Source organism: Mastigoproctus giganteus, chromosome 11, assembly GCF_048544385.1.
Source record: "Mastigoproctus giganteus isolate SK-2022 chromosome 11, ASM4854438v1, whole genome shotgun sequence".
Lineage (NCBI taxonomy): Eukaryota > Metazoa > Arthropoda > Arachnida > Uropygi > Thelyphonidae > Mastigoproctus > Mastigoproctus giganteus.
The window spans coordinates 160928908-160945365 of NC_143585.1; the positions used below are offsets into that span (position 1 = coordinate 160928908).

Below are 16458 nucleotides of genomic sequence, written 5' to 3' on the forward strand. Positions count from 1 at the left end.
TTGAGTTTAAATATGTAAAGAACTCTTTTCTGTTTTTCTTTGCATCCTTTGCCAAGGATTTTTCGTAGTCTGCCTTTGCCTGCCTAATCTCCTTTGTGACTTGGTTACAGACCAACTTATATCTATCATAGGCTTCCATGTCACCCATTAATTTGTATGTATCCCATGCATTTTTCTTCTCTGCCACATGTCTCATTAGTTCATCTGACAACCATTTAGGCCTAAACCTTGAACAATATTTCTTAGTTGGTATGTAAAGCCTGGTAGCCTCCAAGATTAGTTCCTTGAATGCTTCCCATTTTGAGTTTGCTGTTGGTAACATCATCAGTTGGTCCCACTTTATAGAGTTTAAATACTGTCTCGGACCATCATAGTCGCCTTTACGAAAACAAAAACCCTTCCCTTTACCTCTGATGGTAGTTACCTCCTTGAGTAAATCCCACTTCAACACACTGTGATCACTGCCACCTAGTGGTTCATTTATCTGCAGATTCTTAATGCATGAAGAATCACTACTGATAATCAGATCAAGAGTATTGCTCCCTCTTGTTGCCTCACGAACATGCTGATGTAGAAAACAATCATCCAATAAATCCACAAAAGCCTTGCTAGTGTGCGAGTGACCAACCCACAAATTCCAGTCAATATCTGGGAAATTAAAATCCCCCATTATAAGACTCTCTGATTTACTGGCCTACTCTATTTCCCTGTACAATATCTTATTATACTCATCAGAGTCATTAGGCCAATAGCACACTCCTACTCTCAATTTTGATTTCCCTATGCTTATGTCACACCAAACTGACTCAACATTGCCCTGTCCATCGATGTCGACTGGCTTCACTTCCTTGGACTTTATGTGTTTCTTAACTAATAGCATAACCCCTCCTCCCCTCCTGTCCTGTCTATCCTTTCTATACACATTGTATTCCCCAAATTCCAGTTCCGCATTACTTATATCTGTGTGACACCACGTCTCTGATATCCCAACAATATCTGCCTTTGATGTTTTGAGCAATACCTCAAATTCATCAAATTTATTTACCAAACTCCTAGCATTGGTGTACACGCAGGTATACATGCACCTGTTTCTATTCTTACCTACCCTAACACAACCCATGTGTTTACTTGTACCGCAATGACTCCCAGCTGTCTCTGACATATCCTGCATCTTGTTTTTCAGGCTTCTGCTCATTTCAATAGAAGCAGTGCAAGAATCACTTCCACCTCTGCCAGTGGCTCCTGTTAATCTATTAGTCCTTGTATCCCCCCCAACTAGCAGTTTTCCGACCCACCTAACATTGCCTCGACAGCATCAGCAAAAATTCTTGCACCCTTTCTATTTAAGTGTATCCCATCCCTGTAGAAGCAATCTCTCCTGTTAACAAGTACAGTCCAGGCTGAAAAAAATTCTACCCCTTGAGCCTTGCACAATCCCTCCAGGGCTGAATTGATCGACAAGGCTCTCATCATATACTCCCTCCTATCGTGTCTGGGCAATTTGCAGACACTTTCAAATTCAACCCTAATTCACGGCTTTTTTTCAACAGTGACCTGTACTTGCTAAGTAATTCTGCCGGTCTCCTACTCTTAATATCATTAGTGCCAACGTGTACAACTATATCACCTTTTGTACCCTTAAAAGATGATATCCGCTCTACAACGTCATCAACCTTTGCCCCTGGCAGACATACCCTGGTCCTATTCCACCTATCCTTTTTACAAAGCATGTTCCCCGTTTCCTGACAATAGAGTCACCAACAACTACTAGTTCCTGTGGGACCAGCGCATTCTGCCTAGGGACTGCCTCTGTGTTGCCTGATGACCAAGTGCAAGCTCTGGCGTTGATGTGGGCAGCTGAGAGCTTGATGGGCCCCTCAATTTATTTCCTTCGAGGGCATCCACCCTGTCCTTCAAGCTCTCATAAAGGCCCATAACAACGCTGAGTTGTCGCCTGATTTCCTTGCACTCCTTACATCGTGCACACACAAAGACATCCCCCTTGGGAGTATCATGTCCCGTACCTGACTGCTCCGCAAACATCAAGCAAACAGTGCATTTTAAAAGACTGTGATTCAGAGGGCAACTGCCCCCCTCAGTTCTCCCCTGAACCACAGCACTCCCATTAGCTTGAGCCTTTTGCTTTGCTGCTCTGGTCAGAGTCATGATTCCGATTTAATTCAATAAAATTTCAAAACAAAAATTAAATCCTTAAGATATATCCCAAAACAGTTATGTTATTTTTTTTTTTTTCGGTATCTAGTGTTTTCTACGAGTTCCCTTTATACAACTTCCGTATCACGTGTACCATTATAGTTATGTATTAATTATTTGTTACGACTATGTATATAAAGTGCTTAGCATCATAATACACAGCCATTTCTGAATAAACAGAAAATTTTTAAGGTGGCATCGTTTTAGGTTATATCTCATATTGTGAATACCTTCACAACGAGTTGCCATGATATTGCACTACTTCGAATAAGTAACGCTTCACCTAAGGAGAAGACTAGTGTTACTTATTCTCAGATAGGTACCACCACCCAGACAGCACTGTCTCAGGGCTATTTGGCCCTTCGTCAGTGAGTGGGTAGGTACCCAAGTGATGCAATGATGGCAAAAACAGTTATGAGGCATCTCTCCTATTGTGGAGTTATACTTCATAACTGTTTTTGCCATCATTGCATCACTTGGGTACCTACCCACTCACTGACGAAGGGCCAAATAGCCCTGAAACAGTGCTGTCTGGGTGGTGGTACCTATCTGAGAATAAGTAACACTAGTCTTCTCCTTAGGTGAAGCGTTACTTATTCGAAGTAGTGCAATATCATGGCAACTCGTTGTGAAGGTATTCACAATATGAGATATAACCTAAAACGATGCCACCTTAAAAATTTTCTGTTTATTCAGAAATGGCTGTGTATTATGATGCTAAGCACTTTATATACATAGTCTAAATTTGTTCGCAGCTTGAGGCTCTAGCCCTAAATGCGCCTTAGTCTAAATACATCATACACCATCAGGCATCTCTCCTATTGTGGAGTTATACTTCATAACTGTTTTTGCCATCATTGCATCACTTGGGTACCTACCCACTCACTGACGAAGGGCCAAATAGCCCTGAAACAGTGCTGTCTGGGTGGTGGTACCTATCTGAGAATAAGTAACACTAGTCTTCTCCTTAGGTGAAGCGTTACTTATTCGAAGTAGTGCAATATCATGGCAACTCATTGTGAAGGTATTCACAATATGAGATATAACCTAAAACGATGCCACCTTAAAAATTTTCTGTTTATTCAGAAATGGCTGTGTATTATGATGCTAAGCACTTTATATACATAGTCTAAATTTGTTCGCAGCTTGAGGCTCTAGCCCTAAATGCGCCTTAGCCTTATTTGTTACGATTAAGTCGTTATATATATATAGAATTAAAAATACAATTTAATTGACAATAAAGTTTATCAAGATTAATAGATTTACTGATTAACTGACAATATTATATTATGCACTATACTACACTAAGCTTATGCTATCATGTAAAAATGGCGGGAATTCTCGAACGGTACTTCTACGGACTCGTAAGTATTGATTAGCTTCCAAATCTCGCTATCTCAATTTAGAATAAACTAAGGATCCTGACTAGGTCTATAATCTACTTATAGAAGATAATTTGATATAACAATTGGTTAATAAATCGACTAAATTTGGTTTAAAAAAAAAGACCTCTCGTTCAATTTGTAACACGTGGATTTGATACCGTTACCGATACTAAGTAATACCTACAAAATCTCTGTCTAAGTTAAACTTTAAACTAAGTATCGTAACTAGGAATATAAAGCTACTCTAGAAAATAAGTTAATATGACAATTTAAGTTAATAAATCAGAAAGTAAATCAGGAAAACTTCTCTGTTCCAAGAGCTTCAAGGAGCTTCGGCCGCACAGGCTAACCTCGCACCCAGATATGTATTTATGATAACTAAAGTAAGAGATGTATACTTGTTACTGCAATGTATCTAAATGTCTCTGAAAACAGCGTCAATTGAAGTCCCCGATCTTAGTTGAAACGACATACGCAGCTGTTCGGGCACCTAACAATGGAATGTTACATGCACAGAACAGCTGCGTATGCAGACGAAAAAATAAATTGTTGACAAATTGTTGTATTGTTGCAGTCATATGACAAATACTTGTAATCATACTTATACGTATGCGTGGGAAGTGCCTCTGGCAGACGCCGCGGATGACGTCATTTCCGTGACCGATCAGATTTACTCGGTATGTATCCCCCCCCAAAGGATTTTTCACATCAAAACGTCGGCAATAATGCGAGCCCATTGTTAAAATATTCACAGCTCACCACTGAGTGTAAGGGCTATAGCTGCTAACGTTAGATGTTCCTGGGTTGAAGGGCTATCAAAACACAAGTTCTTCCTTAAGATCTCCTAGAATTTTTTTCACTCCTGAATATTCTCCTCTTGTCGATTATGTAATTTTTAAAATAAATTTATTAATATATTTGACAAGAAGAATAACTATAAATACAGTTATCCTTCTTTTATTTTGTACAGGGTGGTCTTTATTTATCTCCTTAAAATTTCAAATAATTTTTTTAGATTTCCAATCCCCTCTCTCTCCATTCAGTTGTTGGATGCTAGGATGTTATATGTACCTAATTGGTATGTTGAAATAGCTATGTTGGCACAATCCATTTCTGGAATTGCTGCTACCCAAATACCATAGTTTGCATTAATCAATGTTTAACTTCGATTGCCACTTCTCACCCCATCTGCCTAAATTTTCTAGGCCTTGATCGGAAACAATAATGGGAATTTAGTGAATCTGGTAATAATTTTTACTCATGAAAAGTGGAGGCTATAAATAACTGCTCTGTTTCCCGCCACTCAATCCCTTTATCCACAGCAGTAGTGTGCCCCTAGTACCACACTGCTCTAATCTAGCATTCTTTCATATGGAATAGTATTATCAAAAGCTTTACTGCAATCTAAGTATATAAAGTCTAAATTATTTTCTGCATTCAGTTCCTTTCTGACTAAGGTCATAGTGGCTAATAAGATTGGTCAGACATGATCTTCTCTTAACAAATCCATGCTGTGATTTCCATACAGCTTCATCCTTGTCAAGACAATCCTGCATTACTTCTTTAACCAGTGATTCTATAAGTTTTCCTGGAACAGAAATCCACCTTACAAGCCTGTACTTGCTCATATAGCCCTCTGAACTCCCTTGAATAGGGGAAACATCTGCACATCGAAATCAGTAGGGGCCTCTGTTGAATCCAATTACTCTCATAATTATGGCTAATGGTTTGTACTTTTGCTGCTTCTTTTCATATAACTGGATAGATTCTCATAAGCCCTCATGTACTTTATTTATTTTTAGTTTAAAACATTTCTCTTCTACTTTTATTTTTATAAAATACAGGGTGTTTTTTTTTTTTTTTTTTAATTCATGATACCGTTTCTTTTCTTTGCTGTTTCATAAGCTTCAAATTTTTGATACCAACAAAATTTGATATTAAATTTTTGATTACTCTGTACATAAAGGATAAGAGATTTAGTTGGCAACACTGGGCTCTGGAGAATACAGACATTGCTTAAAAACTATTACACATACAAAGGGACAATGTGTGGTGTACAGTGTTTGTTGATGGCAACACAACAAGAGATATCTACCTCAGTACATTAAGGACAATTGTCTTTTTTGTATGTCTATGGCACAAGTTATTGTTGCCCTTATAGTTAACTATAACTGGTACCTTGAGGTATAAGGCAGAAGACCAGGGCGGCCTCCAAAGTTACCTGATTTAAACCCACATGATTTTTATTTCTGGAATTATCTCAAAGGTAGGATAAATCTTTCAGAAGAATCCATAAATCATTTCTGCAATGAAGAAAGTGACTGAATATGAAATTTTTCTGTGTTAGGAGGACACATTGAATGTTATGGCATGAATTTTCTAATACTGCTAAAGTTGTTCAATTGTTCATGTAAACAATATTTTATGTTCTTCAGATGAACAAAATGGTATGATAAATAAATAAATTTAAAAAAATCACCTTGTAACCTTAACCATTATTTGCTATTGTTAACTATTATTTGTTGCTTTAACATTTATTTTGCATTTACTATGGCCTAAGTTACAGCGAGGAGTAAAAGTTAATAAGTGTGAAAAAGTACATGAAAAAACCGAGCAAGATATTTGGATTAAACTTTTTTTAAAGAATAAATCCTCGGTGGATCCTGAACCCTCAAGTTGTCACTGTGTCATTTACCTCTTTAGACTTGACTGAGATATACTAATATGGAAATGGGATGTAGGAGGATCAACAGATTTCCTTACACCATACTTGTTGTTTACAGGCTTTATCACACAAGGGCAACACGGCCATAATGCACTTCTTGTAACATACTGTAATAATTATCTCTCATCACCTCATCATCAAATTGTATTAAAGGTAGTTACTGTCCATTAAAGGTCAGTACTGTCTATTTTTTTTTTCCAGATGAAAAAAAGGGCAACTTAAACTGGCTAGGTGCTGAATGGTGTCAACTGTGATGCCAAGTTCTTCTAGCTGCCTATTTTCTATAGGGCTTTAGTTTTGTCAATCACAATAGCTTTCAGGAACATTAGAGCAATGGTTGGTGAGGAATTACCAACACCTCCACACATACTCAATAACATCAGTTTTTTTTTTTTTTATTACACTATAATTTCATTTGCTACATTCACAATTAACTTTGTTTTGAGTTAACCAGACAAGATCACAAATCTCCATTAGGGATTAACCTGACTTCTATCTTGGTATAAGCACATCAGAAATATTGCATCTCTGATGATCTAAAAAACTGGGTTTTGTCAGCATTATTTCTCTTCTAAACAACTACTCACCCTGTATAAATCTCAAATCTGCCCTACCACGAAATATTGTTCCTCTACCTGGGGTGGTGCCCCCAAAACCTTTCTCAGGTTTCCAGACCTCATTCAAAAGAGGGTAGTCAGATTAATTAACAACCCATCTCTTATAAAATCTCTCCAAAATCTGTCTCAGAGTGTTCTTTTTCTGTAGATACTTCCATGGGCAGAGTCTTTTTGAATTGGCTTTTGTAATTCTCCTCTCACATCCAAAACATTCCAAACAAGTGCCACAACCAGTCAACATCCATTTACTGTCCAACTTCAAATTCATAGAACCAATTTTTCTTCTTTTTTTATTCCTTCAACTTTGTTTCCAAAAACAACTTTCCTTCATGTGTGTTTCCTGAAAATTACTAGCTACAGAAATTCAAGTCTAATGTCAAAAAGTATCTTCCCTTAGTCTTCTCAACCTTCAACTCATGCACAATACCAAGTACTATATTTTCTAATACCTTTTGGGTTTTCATAGAAAAATAAAATAAAATAAATAACATGCTGGTTTTTAAAGTAATCAACTAGCACTTCTTTCACCTTTACAGATTTCCATTATTGTCTGAGATTAATTTTATATAGTGAAAAGCAGAAAATAAGTTAGTTAATGCATACAGTGTTACATTTCAGGAGGCTTAGATTTTTATTTCTTAAATTAATTCAATTTTTTTTCTTTTTCTATGATTAACAGAAGTGACAAAAAAATAGTTTTTTGTATCTATCCTTTAAGTAATTATTTTTTTTACCAATTAATTACTGATCATTAACTAAAATTATATACAAAAGTAATTGTTTTCACCTCGCTAAGCATACCTTCCAATGTAATTCACTCCATGTTTTGGAATACTTTATAATGGACAACAATAAAAATACAGCAGGCCCCCGTTATAACGCGGTTCGCTTTACGCTGATTCGCTATAACGCTGTTCTTATAATATAACCCGTATCTGACTATAACGCTGTCACAGATCACTATAACGCTCTTTTACAGATTACATTTTTGACATATTTAACGAAATCGTTTCATTTGATGGAGTCGATAGCTTGAAAATGAATAGCAAAACAGCATTAAAACGTTTCCCACGCTGACTTGAGCAATTTTCCCACGCTCAGTGAAATTTTCTCTCACGCTAATTTAAGTACAGTCATTTGTTACGTAGTTCCGAGATCAACATTTTAAAAAATGATCAAATATATTGCTTGTAATATTTGCGTTATATGCATTTATCCGAAGTCTAGTTAGTCATCACTCAGTACAGTATTAGACATCGTGCGTAACGGACAGTTTACTTGAACATTGTATCATAATTAATTCAACCAACGCAGTTATATTTTCGAAGAGCTAATAATGACCGACAGGAATGAAAATGCAACAACGTCTGGGCGCAGTACGAAGACTATAAATGTAAGAAAAAGACTGAATTTGAAAATTAAATTAGACGTTTTGAAGCGAATCGATTCCGGTCAACGACAAGCGGATGTGTGCCATAATTTAGGACTCGCAAATTTAACTGTAAGAACAATTATGAAAAAATAAAGAATTAATTTTAGCAGCGGGAAAGATAGCTGTTCCACTGCAAGCAACTAGGACTAGACCGGCTATTAGGATTGAAATGGAAAGACTAATTTTTTTTGAAGATAATATTCCAATGCAGAATTCAGTTAAGTTAAATATTAAAAAGAGAGAGAGAGAGAGAGAAAGAGATTAGCCAATACGATGATCTGAAGAAAACTCGCCTAAAAAAAAAAATGTGGAACCATTTAAAACTGGTAGAATAGATTTAAAATCCCGGGAGAAGCCGCTAGTGCAGATTAAGGAGCCAAAACTTTCAAAAAAGAACTTGTTAAAATTATTGAAGAGGGGTATTATGTGTTATACTTCTCAACAAGTTTTTAACATAGATGAAGCAGGACTTTTGTGGAAAGGAATGCCTAAAAGAAGTTTCATATTGAAAGAACAAAAAACATGCCAAGTTTCAAAGCGGCGAAGGATCGGTTGACTTTATTGTTGGGTGGTAACGCTGCGGGCCATTTAAAATATAATACCCCTTTTAGTTTATTTGGAAGAGGGCCAAAGTTCAACTCAAAATCCACACATTTTTCATGATTAAATTCATCCATTAAATTAAATCAATTAAATTCGTTATTTTAATTGGACTTTTGTTTACTTTTGAGACACAAGTAGTTACCACATAATTATACGTATGTAATGCAGAATATTTTATATGTGCAAATATTTGAATATTAAATATTTTGACCGACATTTGTATATCTTTTCATTACCGTTTATTATTGATTAGGAAATATTCTATGGCACCGACCGCGGCTCACAAATACATATGTTACCTTATGGGAAAGCGGCGCTCGCTTAGCGCGGATTCACTTAGCGCTCTGTTTTTCCGGAACGAATGATCAGCGTTAAGCGGGGGTCACCTGTACAACATATTTTAAGTTTGTGGTTTTGCATACTGTTAATGGTTTTGTAATGCAATTTTACTTACTTCTTCCTAGATTTTAATAACAACTGAAATCATACTAAGCATTTAACATTTTTTCTGTGATTATATAATAAGCAAAAAGGAAAAATTCATGATTTAGGTATTTACTAAATTTATAACAAAATAAATAAAAAATAAAAAAATATATCAGTAAATTTTATGTGCAAACCAAGAACTGGAACTGTTAGCATTAGCATTAGTAGAGGCATTTGATGCAAGAAAGCAAGCTTCCTTCAAGAAAGCTGTTTCATAGCAACAAACAATATCCAGTACTTCATGGTATATAGACAGCCTATGTAATGTGTATAAAATAAATAAATAAATAATAATAATAATAAATAATAATTGCTGGATTTTTATTGGTCCAATTTTAATGAAATTTAATATAGCTCTATATATCTTCTGAAAATAGTCAAATATACAATTTCATGAAAATCCATCCACTGGAAGTTGAATTATTACATGCAAGTGAATGGACGGCCAAGGAGAAAGTAAAGAAAATAGGAGCTTTATGCATATATGCTAATATGCCTAAAAAAACTAGGATGTAATATTGATAATGAAAAAAAAAAATATATATATATCAATAGGGGTGCCTCTGTAGCCAGGTGGGCAGGAGCAGTGGTGCGTAGCACACGCTTCTTGATTAGACTGGGATTCGTGCCTGTGACCACCAAATACGGAGGATGCGGAAAAGGTCAGGGAACGACCACCACATATCCCCGGAGCAATAGCAATATGGCCTTAGTTGCTAATGCTCCTAAAAACCAAAATAAAATAACAACAATATATCAATAACAAGAGCCAAATTCTCATTACAGTTAACCCACAACTAAATCAATAAGTTGTGAAGAGGAATCAAAGAATACTGTTTCAGAACTCTGTTTCATTTTCATAAGTTATTGGTGCAGAACTTTCATTTTTATTCCTAAAGTGACAACACTTTAAGCTAATCAGGCATTTACACATAGTGCTCTAGAATTTTGCATGGCCTAGTCCTAAACTTTTTGAGTTACTTAGATCTTCAGAATAAATGTTACTGTTTAGAAAAGGTAGTAAAAATAATTAGATATATCATTCTGATTTTATAAAAGATTACCATATATTCTGCCATATGAAGTGTGACCAAAATTCAGCAAGTGACTTTATCTAGAAATGATGTCACACCAAGCTGCAACTTGTTACATGATCAGTGACTCATTTAGACACAGCAATGCAGAAATCTCCATTTATCTGCAGATAGTCTGAATTAGCATACATTGAATATAAGGTGTTTTGTGTTATTCACTGCATTTTAAAATAAGTGATTTTATTGAGCGGCAAACTATCATCAAATATTTTTTGAAAATAGGGACAAGTGCAACAGTACAACAAATGTTAAAAGCAGCTTTCAGGAATATTGTTCAAAGACCACTTTGCAAACCACTGTTTTTAATGGTTTGCAAAGTTTAGTTCCACATGACACGATCTTTGTCAATGTATGGACACTGACCTACACTATTTCTTCCAGTATTACTGGTAACAGATCATTATGAGTGTGTGGCTATGACCCAGAAACATGGGCCTAGTCTCCAAGGCCCAAAAAAAGCAAAACAATCTTACTCAATAAGCGAACATCAAATTTTTTGATCCTCGGGACACTGTTTATTATGAATTTTTTCCTGCATGGTCAAACAGGGAACCATGAGTACTACAAAAAAAATTCAGCACACAACTGTGCAATGCTTTTAGGAGTAACAGACTGAAAAGTGGGCCTGAGAGAATTTGTGTTTGCATCATCACAATGGTCCAGCATACTCAGTGCTTTCTATTCAAAAAGCCTCCTCAAAAGGTCACCAGGAGAGGCTTTAAGGTACATATAATGATTCAAAAGAAACCTTGATGCTTCCAGAAGTTGCAGAAGAACAGATGGGCTGAGAGGTGGCAAATGAAGTTTAACATTGACAAATGTAAAGTACTACATATGGGAAACAGTAACCCCAGAGCAACGTATCAACTCTGCGGTACTACACTGACAGTGGTGGAGAATGAAAAGGACCTGGGGGTAATTGTGCAGGCAGATATGAAGTTCTCTGAGCAGTGCAGACGAGCTGCAAGAGTAGCTCATGGTGTCTTGTCAATGATATACAGGAATTTTCTAGCAGGGATAAGGAGGTGATTATTCCCTTGTATAAGGCAATGGTTAGGCCACATCTTGAGTACTGTATACAGGTCTGGAGGCCTCATTTCAAGAAGGATGTAGAGCTGCTGGAACGGGTACAGAGAAGGGCAACAAGATTAGTGAATGGAACAAAGGGTTGCTCTTACGAAGAAAGGCTTAAGTTTTGCAAATTACAGAGTCTGGAGACTAGGCACCGGCGAGGTGATCTGATAGAGGTGTATAAGGCTTTGAATGGTTTGAGCATGCTCAATGACAATGGGATTCTTCATCTTGCTCAGAATAATCACCTCAGAGGGCATAAATTCAAACTGAGGAAGGACGGATGTCGGATAGATGTGCGGAAATTTGCCTTTGGCCAGCGGGTGGTTGGTTGGTGGAACCGACTTCCATTACTTGTTGTTGAAGTTGATAGCCTAAACAAATTTAAAGGTCAACTGGACAGGCATTTCGAACGAACGGAGGGGTGAAATGGGAGTGGTGTGTGTTTTTTTTTTTTTTTTTTGGCTGATGCTGAATAAGCTTGCTTTCTTGCATCATATGCCTCTACTAATGCTAATGCTAAAGTGTTGAAATTGGTGATGTATAATAGTTGTGGGTGCTTACCTTAATGAATTAAAGGCCTTTGGGAAAATTTGTTCAGTAGAAGTATCTCAAATCTCAAACCAAATATCTCAAATGAACTTGCTTACTTTGCAGCAATGCAAAATAACAACATAATTACTGTTCTCTATTCCTGAAACAGAACTACAGCAGACTCTCAATTTACTGGGATCAGATTAACCGGGACACTTCAAGGTTCCAAATTAAAAAAAAAAAAAAATTAAGCAGAAATCATAAAATTTAAGTAATAACTAGAATGGATATAAACAGATGTTTTGCAAGTCGTAAATAAGCGACAAGAAGCAGCGTTATAAGTTGCCATTGGTAGATTAATATACCTTTTATCTTGCAACCCCTGCTGTCTTTTCACCCCCACCGCTCAAAAAAAAAAAAAAAAAACTAAATGTTTAGTTTGTTTTAGTGCGTTGCGTCGATTGTTGTCTTCTGTCGCACTGCAAAAGGACAAATTTTGTTTCTTTTATGCATGTCAGGATGTGGAATTTTTTTTTTATAGTAACTTTTTTTTTTTTTTAGTTTAGAAATCATGAAAATGATGGACAAACGCAAGAGTTGTGCTTTCAATTAAACAAAAACTTGAAATTATTGAAAAGTTTGAAAACGCTGCATCTGTTAAATCTCTAATGAACCATTATAATGTTGGTGACCAAACCATATGCGACATTGTAAAAAATAAAGGGAAGCTATTCAATTTAAAATCGACATTGTAAAAAATAAAGGGCAGCATCGCATTGCACACACGAGTAGTGTGTGGTAAGTTTTTTTGCTTTTTATCTATTGCCATACTTTTTACGTAGGTTGCTGAACATTTTTCAATACAGTAAGTTCCCGACTTACATAGTTTTGGACTTACGTTACGTTATGTATATATTTTTTTATATGACTCAAGATTTCAGTGAAGGTGACACACATTTCACTATAATAAAGTAAAAACCCACAGAATTCCAGCTATCGGTATTATCGCAAATGCAAAAATATAGATTTTACTGCCCGTTTATAATTAATTGCACTAACAGAAAAGCCCAATAACCCGGAAAGTGCAAATTGTTTTTATTGTTTTATGGCAGTGACCTCCAGAAATGTGTTTTAGTAAAATGTGAGCTCAAGTGGAGTGATAATAGTGGGTTTCCGCCTTATCCCTGTGAAGTTCTTTACAGAAAATTTCATTTTGACCATTATCATGGTGCCAACTAAGAGAATAAGTGGTATTAGTAAATCTATCAAGAAAAGGAAAGCGATCGAGTTGGATCAGAAAATTAAAATAATAAGGATGTATGAAAATGGCCAAATGTTAACAAGTATTGTGCAGAATTCAGATTTGTCAGTGTCAACAGTGAACACAATAAAGGAGAAAGACAGAATACCAGAAGTGGTCAGCACCAATAAAGGTCAACTATAATAACTAAGGCTATGAAATATATACCAGTTTTTATAGTACAATAACATGCATTTTTCCTTCCTTTTATATGCTCCAGCTATTTCACCGCTGTCCCCAGATTAAGTCTTTAATTGAACTAATTAATTAAAAAATATAACTATTTTTCTTCATTCTTCTGAGGATATTATGTGGGTTTTGTAATTTTGGCATATCAGGGATATAGTAGCAATATTTTATTAGTCATTCCCGAGTTACGTAAAACTCGACTTACGTAAGAGGTCCTGAACTTGTCTCTTACGTGTGTCGGGGACTTGCTGTATTTTTGGATTAACCGGGAAATCGATTATCCGGGAATATTTTTTTACCATCTATCCTGGAAAATCGAGAGTCTACTGTATTATGTTACAAGAGAGCAGCAATCCTTGCAGAGAACAGTTGATTCAACCATTAGTTAAACTGCTAACTAATAGTGGCCACAAAGATTAAAACTAATAATAATTTTTAAAAGACAATTTCAGATGTTTAATTTTTCATAGTATTATAATCTCTCATCGTATCTCTCACAAACAGTAATAAAGCGTCTTTAATAAATGCTAACAGAAGATTGTCCTTTACTTAAAAAAAAAAAAAAAAAAAAAAAAAAGAAATGCTCTGTGCTTCAAACACTTTATCCTTTAATGCACAGACTGTTTCGATCTGTATTTTGGGATCGTAGGAGCTTTCAGGTAAACTTGTATATGTGTTTACTTCTTAAAAATGGCAAATTTTTTTTTTTTTTTTTTAAATAAAAAATCAACTGGCAGTTGGGTGTTCAGATTCCATACTTTCAAATCCCTTTTAAAACCATGCGATTGTTCTTGCCTACTGGCATATCAACAAATAATGAAAAATAGTATTCCTTATGAATAAAAACTAAATAATTAAACTTTTTTAATGTTTCCCTTAACTTATATCACTTTTGGACTCTATAAATTCTAGAAACTTTCTTGTTGATTGCAATAAACACACATATCTTGAATGATTAAAAACTTAACAAAGACATTATTACCTAATTACCACTAATTCTTTTTAAAGAACCTCCTTGTTTCCTCTATTTTATTTCTACTCTGTCAAGCACATTGCATTATGACGATGACAACCCTAAACAATATGGTGGTTAAAACTGTAAGCTTGCTTAATCACAAGTTATTTATTTATTTATTTTTTTATTACTCCAGAACAGCCCAAGCCTTACAGAGGAGGAATATAATAGTAATAATACTATTTACAGTCGATATACAGCATATACAATGGAATATCATATATTACAGGCGATTTGCATTTATGCAAAGCTGGGATGACAGAGGTTTGTGTATTTTTAACACCTTTGTTGTTATATTTTCTTGTTTGCTCACAATGAATAGTTACTTTGATTGATTTGTATTATTATTATAGGTATCCATTTTTTTCCCTATTGTTTCTTATTATTATATTTATTTTTTATTTTCTTCGTTTAATGAAATATTTATAGTTAATCTATACATATTTTTTATTGTTATTATTAAATTAGTCATTTATTCTGATTTTATAATTACTTGATTGTAAAACCTTTGCAATTCTTTTTTGATATTGATATCTTCAGCTAGAATATCAATGTTGGATTTGTTTAGCAATCTTGCAGTTCTATTGAAATAATGGAATTTAAGATGATCAGTTCTGAATGGCTCTAGTGCAAGCTAGAGTATTCAAACACAATGATGTATTAAGGCATACACAAAAATGGAAAAGGCATGTGTGCAACTAAGTTGAAGCGCAATTAATATTTAGACACAGATACAAAGTATAATGTATAAAGTATAAAGTTGCATTCATTACAATTTCAAATTAACAAAAATTATTTGGGATTATACAGAGCATATGGATAAAGGAATACACAAATTAACTATAAAAATCAAGTAACAAATCATGTGTTTGATTCTTCAAAGATTACATTCATTATCTTTCATTTCTTTAAAAAAAAAATTCACTCATTACATAGTATCAAGGAAAAAATTTATTTTGAAATTTAAACAAAATCCATCCAAAGAGCAGGAAGGCTTCATCATTTTCCAAATATTAATTCATTCCCTGAACCTTTTGATTACACCATGTATGCATTGACTTCTATTTTATGGCTTAAAATTTTATACTATCATTTATGCACCACGTAAGTCCCTCCTTTAACAGAAACCTTTTAATCATGCATGGTGAAGTGTTACAGTGAAATTTGCATTAAGCATTATCTACTTATTAATTCAATTACTTCTGCTCTTGCTTTTAAGTTTTACATTTTGATATTTTATAATACTACACAGCAAAAACAGTAGAAAGTATACTTCCTTATGTAGTTCCCACAAAACTCTCACTGACACTGTGTATACGAGGCATGGATTATGTAATCTGCCATTCCTTGTTGCCTGTTTAGAAACTACTGAAAATAGATTTCACTGTAAAGAATGGCTCAATGTAGAAGCACATTTGATATAAGAAATTGATAATCTTGTTAGTAAAATCAAAAACACAATGCCAGACAAATTCCATGAATTTTTTTCATCTCATGAAGACAACGAATATTTTCTTGGGTTTTAAGGGGTGAGCAACACTTTATATTTGTGTCTTTCTAAACTGAAGGAAATGCCCTCAACTTAGGATATTCAACCCAATTAATACAATTTTTTTAGTGCTTCAAAAATTTGACTTATGTGCTGGAATATATGTTAAGTATAACGACACTTGGATTGCAAAAACCAAAAAAAAAAAAAAAAAAAAAAAAAGACAACAAATTTACAAATTGTCAAATGTTAAAATTGCAAAGAAAAAGAAAAAAAAAACCTGAAAATTTTAAAAAATATTTAA

General features: G+C 34.8%; 1 protein-coding gene across 1 annotated transcript in view; it reads right to left on the minus strand.

The window, feature by feature from the left end:
- Arp1 (Actin-related protein 1) overlaps window positions 1–16458 on the minus strand; it is a 341295-nt gene that overhangs the window by 64581 nt on the left and 260256 nt on the right. The window lies entirely within an intron of this gene.